The sequence below is a fragment of the Anomaloglossus baeobatrachus genome, chromosome 7 (genome assembly GCF_048569485.1).
Source record: "Anomaloglossus baeobatrachus isolate aAnoBae1 chromosome 7, aAnoBae1.hap1, whole genome shotgun sequence".
Taxonomy (NCBI): Eukaryota; Metazoa; Chordata; class Amphibia; order Anura; family Aromobatidae; genus Anomaloglossus; species Anomaloglossus baeobatrachus.
The window spans coordinates 207,188,364-207,201,870 of NC_134359.1; the positions used below are offsets into that span (position 1 = coordinate 207,188,364).

Consider the following 13,507-nt stretch of genomic DNA (forward strand, 5'->3'; position numbering starts at 1 on the left):
ATCTGTGAAAGCACTATAGGAGATGAGATCCTGGAGAACGCTGGTGGCGGAAAAATCCTCAAAGATCTAAAAGTGCATGATGGTGATCGAGCATCCCCAGACATTGATATAAGTGGAAACAGTGCCGAAACTCTGGAAGTAAAAGCGTATAGTGCTATGGGGTGTGATATCCTGGCAGAAGAAGAAAAGAAATCTGAAAAAGAACATGGTGAACACTACAAAGAACCTGAGGCTAAAGAGTTGGAATGCAAGAAAACCTTTGAGGTTGCAGAGACCCAAGAGAAGGCAGAAAATGATGTGGTGGAGACCCGAGAGGCAGCCGAATCTGCAGAAGTGGAGAGTGCCATTGAGGAAGAAAAGTCTGGACCAGAGCTATCATCAGAAGCTGAGAGCTCAACTGAACATGCTAAAGCCAAGACTGAAAATATAGAGATTGACTAAGCTCAGAAGTGTGAGAAACCAGAGGTCAAAATTGATGCAAAACCCAAACACTCTGCAGCAGTGGCTAAACCTGAGGAGACTTCAACTGAAAAGGTAAAGGCTTTGCTAAGAATGCGTGAGATGGTCAAATATGAGTTTGAAAGACCCAAGGAACTGTCTGAATGCTTTGAAGGTAAAGGAGTCTGACTGGTCTTTAAGTTCATTGTGGATGTGGCCATAGACTTAAGAGAAGCTTGTGCCAGTGAGACAATGCATAAAGGATTCAAGAAAGCCGTAGGAGCATGTAGAGTGCACTTTACCTCAGAGACAAATCAACTGATTATAATGTATGCAAGAGTAGCGCCCCTGAGACACCAGGTTGCCACAGGGTAATGCATTTCCTAGAGGTGTGCTACCCATCCTGGATTCTAGGGACTCCGGTGTCGGTAACAGCCTCTAACAACACCCCAGAACCAAGCTGGGAGACTGCATAGCAACAGATGACAGGGATGGGCACTCATTGGTTAAATGGGGCATCCAATCTGTGGGGGGAGACCCAGCAGGGGGAGGGGACAGTGGTGTGGTAGAAGGGAACTGGCAGGAAGTGAGTTCAGTTAAGTCTGTGACAAGAAAGAGTTGAGTCTGAAGCGAGGTGTGAGAAGAACTAGAAGTTAAAGGGAGAGTTCTGTGGATCCCGCAGTCTGGGTGATGTGAGGACTGGGCCTGGCCTGGCCACCGGTGTTGGGTGGACAAGAGGAGCGGGCAGAGAGGAGCAGAGGACAAGAGTAATGAAGGGCCAGAGAAGTCAGTTGGTCTGGTGGCGTGGCAGCCCCAGAGCTGGCAGGAGCCGAAGCTGCTTGAGTACCTGTGTGTAGCCTGGGGCTTGTAACTGAGCTCAACCCAGGTTCTGTCTGTTAATCTCTGGCAAAACTGAAGGTGCAGGAAGGGTTCATATGACACGGTACTGGCACGGGAGTCTGAGAAGAAAGGATTCCCTGGAGTCCACCTTGGTAGAAGACAGTACCAGGCGGCTGCACCCTCTTACCGTGAGTAAAGTGACATCAACCGCAGCACTTGTGTGGACTGAATAATTGCTGGCACACTGCTACGCAACACCAGCTCCAAACCCTATTACCACCATCATCACCTGCCGGGGCTGAGCCCTACTTGCGGAGATCCCAAGTCATCAGAGCTGCACATTCCATCAGTCCCAGCAGAACTCTGCACCAGCGGAAGCCAAATCTGGCCGCACACCGCAAGTGGCATAGTCACTACAATCCCCCTTTTTATTTTCAATCCCTGTTTTATTTTCTGATCGACCCCCAGGGTCTGGGACCGGGCACCGGCCACGACCATGACTATCTCCCTGAGTGTCGCCCATGCTCGAGACTGAGTGCCCCAAGCTCTGGGGGCATCACACAAGTGAAGCCACAAAGAAGTGGGTGGTTATTATGAGCAACATGCACCTATGATGTGTTTGTACAAAGCGGATGATCATGAAAAGGAATGAAAAGCTGCCAGACACAAAGCATATGAAGCTGTTGACCACAGCATTTTAAGAAGTTATGGTAGTGAGAAGACATTTAATTTGGCTCGGAATATATACACAGAGATGCAATGTTCAGCAAGCAAAAAAATTCCCGGCTATCACAACAATCAAATTTGAAGAAGTTACAGGAACATGTTGAACTTATGAAGAGACTGCAGAAGCATTGAAGAGAGCTTGGAATTTATTGGAATTTGTGGAAGATTTCATGCAGATTCTCAAAAATCTTGTTGTGAAAATGGTTGGAAGAATAAAAAAATCATCCACGAGTTCATGCATAAAACCAAAGTTGTGAAACTCAGAATTGGAAGGCATAATTATTATTATTATTTATTTTTATAGCGCCATTCATTCCATGGCACTTTACAGTAAAAGAGGGTATACATACAACAATTATTAACAGTACATAACAGACTGGTATAGGAGGAGAGAGGACCCTGCTCGCGAGGGCTTACAGTCTATAGGGAATGGGTGATGGTACAATAGGTAAGGACAGAGCTGGTTGCGCAGTGGTGTACTGGACTGAGGGTTATTGTAGGTTGTAGGCTTGTTGGAAGAGATGGGTCTTGAGGTTCCTCTTGAAGCTTTCCACAGTAGGGGAGAGTCTGATATGCTGTGGTAGAGCGTTCCAGAGTATGGGGGAGGCACGGGAGAAATCTTGTACGCGATTGTGGGAAGAGGAGATAAGAGAGGAGTAAAGAAGGAGATCTTGTGAGGATCTGAGGTTGCGTGCGGGTAGGTACCGGGAGACTAGGTCACAGATGTAAGGAGGAGACAGGTTGTGGATGGCTTTGTATGTCATGGTTAATGTTTTGAACTGGAGTCGTTGGGCGATGGGAAGCCAGTGAAGAGATTGGCAGAGTGGCAAGGCTGGGGAATAGCAAGGGGAGAGGTGGATTAAGTGGGCCGCAGAGTTTAGGATAGATTGGAGGGGTGCAAGAGTGTTGGAAGGGAGGCCAGAGAGCAGGAGGTTGCAGTAGTCGAGGCGGGAGATGATGAGGGCATGGATGTGTTTTTGTTGAATCTTGGTAAAGGAAAGCACGGATCCGGGAGATATTTTTGAGTTGTAGTCTGCATGAGGTGAAGAGGGCTTGGATGTGTGGCTTGAAGGATAGAGCAGAGTCGAGGGTTACTTCAAGGCAACGAGCTTGTGAGACTGGGGAGAGTGAGCAACCATCAAGTTTGATGGGAAGGCTTCTTGGAGGGGATGAGTGAGAAGGAGGAAAGACAATGAATTCTGTTTTGTCCATGTTAAGCTTTAGGAATCGCGCAGAGAAGAAGGATGAAATAGCAGACAGACATTGTGGAATTTTGGTTAGTAGAGAGGTAATGTCAGGTCCAGAGAGGTAGATCTGCGTATCATCAGCGTAGAGATGATACTGAAAGCAGGGGGACTCTATGAGCTGTCCCAGGCCGAAGGTGTAGATGGAGAACAGCAGGGGTCCAAGAACTGAGCCTTGGGGGACACCGACAGATAGGGGGCGAGATGAGGAAGAAGTGGTGTGAGAATGGAAGATGCTGAAAGTTCGGTCGGTTAGGTATGAGGAGATCCAAGATAGGGCCAAGTCTGTGATGCCCAGAGATGAGAGAATCTGTAGTAGGAGTGAATGGTCTACTGTGTCGAAGGCAGAGGACAAGTCCAGGAGGAGGAGGATAGAGTAGAGTCGCTTGGCTTTGGCGGTTAGTAGATCATTGGTGACTTTGTTTAGGGCAGTTTCAGTAGAGTGATGAGGTCGGAAGCCAAGATACCCCGAGAAGGTGGTATGATTCCAGTTGCCATTGCCGGAATAAAGGAAAGTGTTGGTACAGTAGTATAGAACAGGTACAGTAAAGGTACTTCTATAATATCATATTGCATAGCTAGAAGAGGTGAAGGAGTTAAAACTGGAAGGACGGAAGATTAAGAAACAACTTCGTCAAGTTTTATGAGGTAGTGACCGCTTTCAGGATGGGGCCCAGAGAAAGAGAGGTGTGATGCATCTGATAAACGTATTGCCTTTTCTGTCAAGGGAAGAAGATCCTGCAGTGGAAGCAGCTGAGGTCATAGAGGACCCAATTACACATGGTACAAGGGCTAAGCTATCCAAGCCCTCTGAAACTGAGTCTGAAGGAATGGGTGAATCGAGTGACTGGTCTCTAGCTGCTGAGAAAGATGGAGAAATTTGTTGACAGAGAGACACACGAAAACTGCTAGAGAGAAAAGGCCATAGTAGGTCTGCAAAAAGAGAATGCAGAGGATCTAGAAGTGGCAAATCTTCCATCAGCTCATTGCTGAAGGACCCAGACAGTGGCTCCATAAGGTACTAGATAAGCTAGAAACAGACCGGACAGTACCTAGGAGACGATCACTGAGGAAGGGGTCTGACAAAGGGGCTTACCCAATGGGTATGATGAGTCAGGAAGAGGATCATTTACCAAAAAAGGCTTAATGAGAGTGACAGACTGTGTCTCAGGTTGCTATAGCAACCCACCTGTCAGCGGCGACGTCACCGCTTACAGCCCGCAGCGGCACCGGGAATCACGTAATCGGAGAACCGTTGCTATGGTAACCCGCTTGTCAGTGGTGACGTCACCGCTTACAGCCTGCAGCCTCTGCTCACTCTCACTGAGTGAATAGACTGCACGGGGAGCAGCAGCGTCTTCCTCCCATGCAGTGCTGTCTGATTTAGCAGAGCTGCATGGCTTGAAGGAGAAAGAAGACAGAAAACCATGGATTGTGGAGGGCTGACAGGGAGTAATGAACATGGAGTCTCTAAGTGTGTCTGTTTATTTATTTCTATTAAACTATTTTTTCTCTGTGTGGTGTCTTTTTTTTTAACCCTTTATTGGAGATTTTTAATGGCCGGGTCAAACTTTTTTTTTTTCATGAAATTTATAAAATAATTAAAAAAAGGGCTTCCCTATTTTTTTTGTTCTCAGACGGGTACAAATAGGCAGCTGGGGCTTGGGGGCAGCCGTACCTGCCTGCTGCCATCTTTTGTCGCCATCAAATAAATAATCACTTTTTTGCAAAGAAAAAAACTTTTTGTCCTCATTTTATCAACAAGAGAGTGCAGTGTCTATTACATAATACGTTCTGGGACTATTGACCCCACACTAGCACCTCTAATGAAACCACACTCTAGCTGAGTGCACACCAATAGCCTATAACTCTGATAACATTGTACCTGCAGCAGCAACAATATTTGGAAAAGGAGCGAGGTGTCAACGAGCAACGATTTTTCACGTTTTTGCGCTCGTTGATCTTCACTCCTTGGTGTCACACGCTGCAATGTCGCTAACGGCGCCGGATGTGCATCACTAACGATGTGACCCTGACGATATATCGTTAGCGATGTCGCAGCGTGTAAAGCACCCTTAAGGAAAGCAGCCTGGACATTTTATTTAAAGTGCCTCTTGTGCTAACCTCTATGTAACTGAGAAGCAAGCAGAGTGAGTACCCTCACCACAGCAGCAATACAAAAAAATATATTTTTTATCTTGTTTTGTACTTTTATTGAAAAATAGGTAATTTAGACTACTATATTGTTTATTGTTTAATTATTATCTATTTTTTACACAGTTTATTAGAGGTGAGCAGATCTGCCAAAAATCAAGTTCTCTAAATTTTGTAGATTTTACTAGAGATGTATGAAATTGTTTGGTTTGAGTTCACCAATTTCAAATTCGGTATGAGCATTTCCCTCTCCAGTTCTAGGTTGCATACCCGAGCATTTTTGGGAAAACCAGGTAATGATCAGCTATGTTCTTTTTCCAAAATGCTTTTCTAATAACATATGATTCATTTCAATAGGATTGTGATGCTGTATGATGAACGGGGAGGATGTGTTTAATGACAGAAGGGCGGAGAGGCTAGAGGATAGGTGGAATTTTTTTTCTTCTTATCTTTACTTGTGGATGCTCCTGCAGCCAATTACAGTGCAGAAAACATCCACAAGGTTCAGACACAAGGGCGTGTGTCATTGGCTGCTGAAGTCACATGTCCCATTTTGTAATTGTTACAACATAGGGAAGGTGCTGCTGCTAGACAGTTAGCTCTGCTAGGGGTTTAACCCCTTAGTGACGGAGCTAATTTTCACCTTAATGACCAGACCAAATTTTGCAATTCTGACCAGTGTCACTTCATGAGGTTATAACTCTGGAACGCTTCAATTGATCCTGGTGATTTTGAGATTGTTTTTTTATCACATATTGGACTTCATGTTAGTACCAAATTTAGGACAATATTTTTTGCGTTTCTTTATGAAAAAAATTGAATTTTGGCAAAAATTTTGAAAATTTAGCAATTTTCAACTTTTGAATTTTTATACCGTTAAACCAGAGATTTCTGTGACACAAAATAGTTAATAAATAACATTTCCCACATGTCTACTTTACATCAGCACAATTTTGGAAACACAATTTTTTTTTGTTAGGAAGTTAGAGGGGTTCAAAGTTTATCAGCGATTTCTCATTTTTACATCAAAATTTACAAAACCATTTTTTAGGGACCACATCACATTTGAAGTGACTTCAATAGGCCTAGATGACAGAAACTACCCAAAAGTGACACCATTCTAAAAACTGCACCCCCCAAAGTACTCAAAACCACATTCAAGAAGTTTATTAACCCTTCAGGTGCTTCACATGAACAAAAGCAATGTGGAATGAGAAAAAGCAAAAATTAAATTTTACCTAAAAATGTTGCTCTAACCCAAATTTATTCACTTTTAGAAGAAATAACAAAACAAAATGGACCCCAAAACTTGTTCTTCACTTTCTTATTAGCGCGCTGATACCCCACATGTGGTCAGAAACCTCTGTTTGGACAAATGGGAGGGCTCGGAACAGAAGGAGCAATATTTGAATTTTGGAAAGCAAATTTGGCTGAAATAGATTGCGGGCACCATGTTGCATTTACAGGTCCGCTAAGGTACCTAAACAGAAGAAACCCCTCACAAGTGACACCATTTTGGAAACTAAACCCCTCAAGGCCTCTATCTAGGGGTATAGTAAACATTTTAGATCCACAGGTACTTCACAGATTTTGTTAACGTTACGTTGTCATATTGAAAATTTTAATAATTTTCTCAAAAATGTTGCTTTAGTATCAATTTTCTCACTTTTTCAAGAGGTAATTCAAAAGATTTGACCTCAAGGTTTGTTAACCACTTTTTTATGAGCGCGGTGATACCTCACATGTGGTCTGAAACCTTTGTTTGGACAAATGGGAGGGCTTGGAACGAAAGGAGCAATATTTGAATTTTGGAAAGGAAATTTGGCTGAAAAAGATTGCGGGCACCATGTCGCATTTGGAGGTCCCCTAAGGTACCTAAACAGCAGAAACCCCGCACAAGTGACCCCATTTTGGAAACTAGGCCCTTTAAGGAATTTATCTAGATGTTTGATGAGTACCCTGAACCCCCAGGTGCTTCACAGAATTTTATAACGTTGAGCCATGAAAATAAAAAAATAAAATTTTACCAAAAAATTGTTATTTCAACCAGGTAGCTTTTTTTTCACAAGGGTAACAGGAAAACTATCACCATGAAATTTATTGTGCAATTTCTCCTGAGTTTGGCGATACCTTATATGTGGTGGAAATCAACTGTTTGGGCGCATGACAGGGCTCGGAAGGGAAGGAGCGAGCGCCATTTGACTGCAAAATTGGCTGGAATCAATAGCGGACGCTATGTTGCATTAGGAGAGCCCCTGAGGTGTCTATACAGTGAAGCTCCCCAACATGTGGCCCCATTTTGGAAAATAGACCCCTGAAGGAATTTATCTAGATGTTTGGTGAGTACCCTGAACCCTCAGGTGCTTCACAGAAGTTTATAATGTTGAGCTGTGAAAATAAAAAAATACATTTTTACCACAAAATTGTTACTTCAACCAGGTAGTTTTTTTTTTTACAAGAGTAAAAGGAAAAAATTCAGCATAAAATTTCTTGTGAAATTTCTCCTGAGTATGCCGATACCTTATGTGTGATGAAAATCAACTGTTTGGGTGCACAGCAGGGCTCGGAATGGAAGGAGCGCCGTTTGACTGTACAATTGGCTGGAATCATTAGCGGACGCTATGTTGGATTTGGAAAGCCCCTAAGGTGCCTAAACAGTGGAGGTCCTCCACAAGTGACCCCATTCTGGAAACAAGACACATCAAGGCTTTTATCTAGGTGTATATTGAGCAGTTTGAATCCAAGAGTACTTCACAGAATTTGATAAGCTTAGGTTGCATATTGAAAATTTTCATTTTTTTCACAAAAATGTTGCTTTAGCATCATATTTCTTACTTTTTTAAGAGGCAACAACAAAATGTGGACCCCACAGGTTGTTATCCAATGTCTTATGAGCCCAGGGATACCCTACATGTGGCCAAAAACCTCTGTTTGGATAAATGGGAGGGCTTGGAATGGAAGGAGCACCATTTGAATTCTGGAAAAGTTGAAATAAATTGCGGGCACCATGTCACATTAGCAGGGCCCCTTGGGTACCTATACAGCAGAAACCCACCGCAAGTGACCCCATTTTGGAAACTGGATTTTATTCAGGAGTATAGTAAGCATTTTGAATCCACAGGTACTTCACAAAAATGTTGCTGTAGCAACAAATTTCTCACTTTTAGGCTATGTGGCCATGATCCAGCGACACGGCGTCTAGTACACAGTGTCAGCCTTCCTGCAGAGATGTGACTGTTGCCCACGGGAGAACGCAGCTGCCCATGCCCACGGTTTGGGTTCAGGCTGCTGTGGAGCTCTATGCTACCTGCAGAGAACACTCTTGTCTCTGCAGCATAAATTGACATGCTGAGGTTCGGGAAGCTGCACCACAGGTCGGTTTATGCTGCGGAGAAAAGAAGCACATTGGGCATAGGATATCTAAAAATCCTTCCACTGTGCTTCTACTGCACAATGCAGCGCTATGGATGCAGGGAAAACACTCTGCTCCCAAAACGCTGCAAACCCTGATTGTGGGCACACAGCCTAAAATGCTACAATGGATGAATGGATAGATGTCAAACATATATAACGTCCCACCCCCCTGCATATTCTAAGCTGGCGCCCTTTAGTGCCTTTCATGTGGCACTAAAGGGTGCCTAGCCTTGTATTTAGCCCCCCAAAAAATTAATAATTAAAATAAATGACGTGGGGTCCCCCCTATTTTTGATAGCCAGCTAGGGTAAAGCAGACAGCTGTAGCCTGCAAACCACAGCTGACAGCTTCACCTTGGCTGGTGATCAATTTGGAGGGCTCCCCAGGCGTTTTTTTAAAAAAAAAAAAACAAACGTGGGGTCCCCCCCAAATTAAATCACCAGCCAAGGTGAAGCGGACAGCTGGGGTCTGGTATTCTCAGGGTGGGAAGGGCCATGGTTATTGGACTCTTCCCAGCCTAAAAATAGCAGGCCGCAGCCGCCGCAGAAGTGGCGCATCCATTAGATGCGCCAATCCTGGCGCTTCGCTCCAGCTCATCCCGCGCCCTGGTGCGGTGGCAAACGGGGTAATATACGGGGTTGATACCAGCTGTAATGTCACCTGGCATCAAGCCCTGGGGTTAGTGATGTCACGGCATCTAATCAGATACCCGACATCACTAACCCAGTCAGTAATAGAAAAAAATAAACACAAAAAGAAAAATATTTGGAAAAAAAACTCCCCGAAACATTCCTTTTTCATCAATTTATTGAAAATAAATAAATTTCGGTCGCTGTAATCCATTTTGGAGGTCCCTCGGCGACTCTGGACCTTCTAGAATATGGGGGACACGTTCAGGGAACGTATCCCCCATTTTCTGGAAGAGCAAGCTCTCCATGAGCAGTGTGGGTGCAGTACTCTGAGAATACTGCACTCACACTGCCCCGGTCCAACCTAGGGCAGAGTGACCTGCAGTAACCTCATTCCAGAATATGAGGAGCACGCTCACAGAACGTACCCCCCATTTTCTAGAACAGCAGGCTCTCCATGTGAGGAGTGTGGCTGCAGATTACTGCACTCACTCTCCCCCGGTCCACAGCGCAGCAGCGAGGTCAGCGTCCCTGCTTGCAAGGATCCAGCTGACAGCCGCTGTCTGCGCATGCGCCGCCAGCTTTCTAGGAGGCGGAGTGATCGCGGGGACGGAGCAGCAGCCAGGTAACGGGGCTGACTGGGGCTGACCAGGGGCTGACCGGGGGCTAACCGGGGGACCTGGGGACGACTTTTCTGCCGCATGTGACGTGTCACATGCGGCAGAAAGAGCAGGATGAATGCGGCCGCGCGCTGTGCGCTGCACGCCGCAATCTTGCATGCTCTGGAGGGGGGGAAGGGGAGCGCTCTAGAGAACCGGAGGGGCTCCGGTGGACCAGAGGGCTCCAGTGGACCGGAGGAGGGGTCAGGTGGAGGACATTTCCCTCCGATCTGAAATGTTTGATCATTTCAGATCGGAGGGAAATGAATGCAGAGGCGGCGGCGGCTGCAGTTTTCTGTGCACTTCGGCGCCATTTTGACTGCTCCGGAGGGGGGGTAGGGGTGGTGGGGGGACTCTCCGGTACCGGGGGCTTTGGGGGCACTAGGAATTTATATTTCTTTCTCATCTGACATGTTTGATCATGTCAGATGAAAAAAGAAATCAGTTTTACCGGCCATTTATTTTTTTTCATGTGTTCGTCAGTATACGGTGTATACCGGCGATCACATTATCGGGGTCCAAAAAAAACACCCCGATTCATAATCCGGGGGGTCTCAGCTACCCCCGGTAGCTGAAACCCCCGAGATTTTCCGTCGCTGGGGGGCGCTACAGGGTTTTTTCGGGCCGTCGCTTTAAAGCGGCGGAACAGAATAAGTACCCTGTTTTGCCGCCGCTTTAAGTCGTATGGCCGTCGTTATGAGGTTAATCATAGGTAGTTGAGATAGATAGGAGAGCGATAGTGTAGAATGGGGATGTGCAATGTAGGGAAAGGTGTGTGCCACAAATTGGCATTTGGCATTTCATAATATAAATAGAGATTGCTACTTGTGAGTGCCTGCTTAAAAACTGCCTTTGAACAATCTAAATAGGTATTGGTACTTTTGACTGTCTGTTAAAAATTTGCCAGTGAACCACCTGAATAGGTATTGCTACTTTTTAGTGCCTGCTAAAAAATTGCCAGTGAAAAATCTAAATAGGTTTTGGTACTATTGAGTGCCTACTAAAAATTTGCCAGTGAACCAGCTAAGTTTTGGTACTTTTTAGTTCCTGTTAAAAAATTGTCAGTGAATCATCTAACTACGTATTGGTACTTTTGAGGGCTTGCTATAAATTTGCCAGTGCACCATCTAACAAATTATTGGTTCGTTAGAGTGCTTGCTAACAATTTGCCAGTCAACCATCTCAGTAGGTATTGCTACATTTTAGTGCCTGCTAAAAAATTGCCAGTGAATCATCTCAATAGGTATTGCTACTTTATAGTGCCTGCTTAAAATTTGCCAGTGAACCATCTAAATAGGTATTGCTACTTCTGAGGGCCATACAAATATTACCATCTCAAGCCAAGAAATACAGAATTTTACAGACAGATGTGGGCTTAAGGTTGTGAAAAATCTGTTTGAAAGGGGAAGACTACCTCAAACATGATTAGTAAGAGACTGGTGGAATGTTTAAGGTAGAATAGGTGGGGTGTTTGAGGTGTACATGGGGGTCATTCTAATGTTAGTCAAAGATCTAATGAGCAAACACCAGATAGTCTTATCCCAAGAAAACTGAGAACAACTTCTATTACTGGACGGGCTACTCCAATCCATTTCTTTGGCAGCACTTCAACTTCAAAATGAGGGCCAGAACAACATGTGCTTTAATAGATGGCAAGCGCTGCATCAAGTGGCCTCTCCTCTTTTTTCTGCACCTCAACATCACACACAGTTCATTCCTCCAAGGTGCCACCCCAATTACACTTATTTCTACCTGCATAACAACTGTCAAACCACCCAATTGACTGTGAGATAACACACATGGGCGAGTCTGCAAAGCCGTTCATACATTCCATCCCATTGGCATCTAAGGTCTGCTCCAAAGATTCACAGACTGAAGAGGAGGAAAGCATCTGCTCTGATGCCCAAAATCTTTGTCAGTTGGATCTGGACCCAGACAAAGTCGGGTCCGAGCAGCATCCAGACCCTCATCAACAAACATTAACCCTTCATGGGTTGAGGTGATGATAATGAGACTCAGATACCTGAGGTGCATGTGTCCTTTACTGTGATGTCAGGTCAGGAAGAGGAGGAGGTGACTGTCAGGATGATGATGAATTTATAGATCCCACTTGGTGTGAACACAGTGGCATGCAGCTGAGTAGCTCAACAGAGGAGGTGAAAGAGGAGTAAGATGAAGTGCTTTTCGCACAGACATGGAATGATGCAATCAGGACAACCAATGCATCCATTTCTAGCTGTTAGGTGGTGGAAAGTCTACTTTTCACATGGGCGGCAAGGGTTGCCTAGCCTGGACCTATTTTGCTACCGAAATGGATCAACTAACTCATGTTATTTGCAAACTTTGTAAAAATGGAGAAATGGGGGGGAGGGGCAATTGATGCCACTGTCCTGCTGCCTGCCTGAAATGTTTTTAAATATCTATACTTTAAGATGGGACTCCAAATTGTGTCTTGTCTGTACTGGAAGGGGTGTGGGGGCACCAGCCCTACACCTTTCTGTTGAATAAATAGAAAAGAGTTCCAGCTCACCCCTCTTCACTCCATGGAGAACCGGCGGCGCGCAGGAAAACGCCCGGACTTAGGCAGGAACATACGGTGCAAAAACAAAAGCAAATCCAGCGCCTTGGCAAGGAGACTCGAGTGATAAAACTCCAAACTTTATTGTATCAAAATTAAAAAAATACAGACCACTATGTGGGGGGACAAGAAAAAGTGATCCACAGACAGAGGAAAAATTCCTACATGTTTCGACTAGTAGAGGTCTTAGTCATGACTAAGACCTCTACTGGTCGAAACATGTAGGAATTTTTCCTCTGTCTGTGGATCACTTTTTCTTGTCCCCCCACATAGTGGTCTGTATTTTTTTAATTTTGATCCAATAAAGTTTGGAGTTTTATCACTCGAGTCTCCTTGCCAAGGCGCTGGATTTGCTTTTGTTTTTACACCTTTCTGTTATCCACCTCAAAATTTCTTATGTCAATAGTTTAGGAAGCTAATGGCTATGCCAAAACAGTGGGACTGCACTGTAAAATGTATTTTTCCTGTTTTTGAAGGTTTTCAACACCTTTAAGAAGTGGTAGTTCCTATAATGCAGTCACATGTGGGGAATTTCCACTCTTTAGGCACATTTAAGCACATCAGGGGCTTTGCAAATGTGACATAGCATCCATTATCTATTCCAGGCAATTTTGAGCTCCAAAATTAAAAATTCGCTCTTTATTTCTGAGCCCTATAGAGTGCCTAAATAGTAGTTTCCTGCCACATGCAACATATTAGCAAGCTCAGGAGATATTACTCAACAAAGTTTATGGTTGATTTTCTCCTGTTAACTTTGTAAAAATGAAAAATTTAGGGCTAAAGCGATATTTTGTGGCAAAAAGTATAATTCCAGTCAAGCAGTGG

At 44.6% G+C, this 13,507-nt stretch overlaps 1 pseudogene; it reads left to right on the forward strand.

The window, feature by feature from the left end:
• Nucleotides 1-552: 552 nt before the first annotated feature.
• Nucleotides 553-4,395, forward strand: LOC142246661 (RNA-binding protein FXR1-like; annotated as a pseudogene).
• Nucleotides 4,396-13,507: the final 9,112 nt, after the last annotated feature.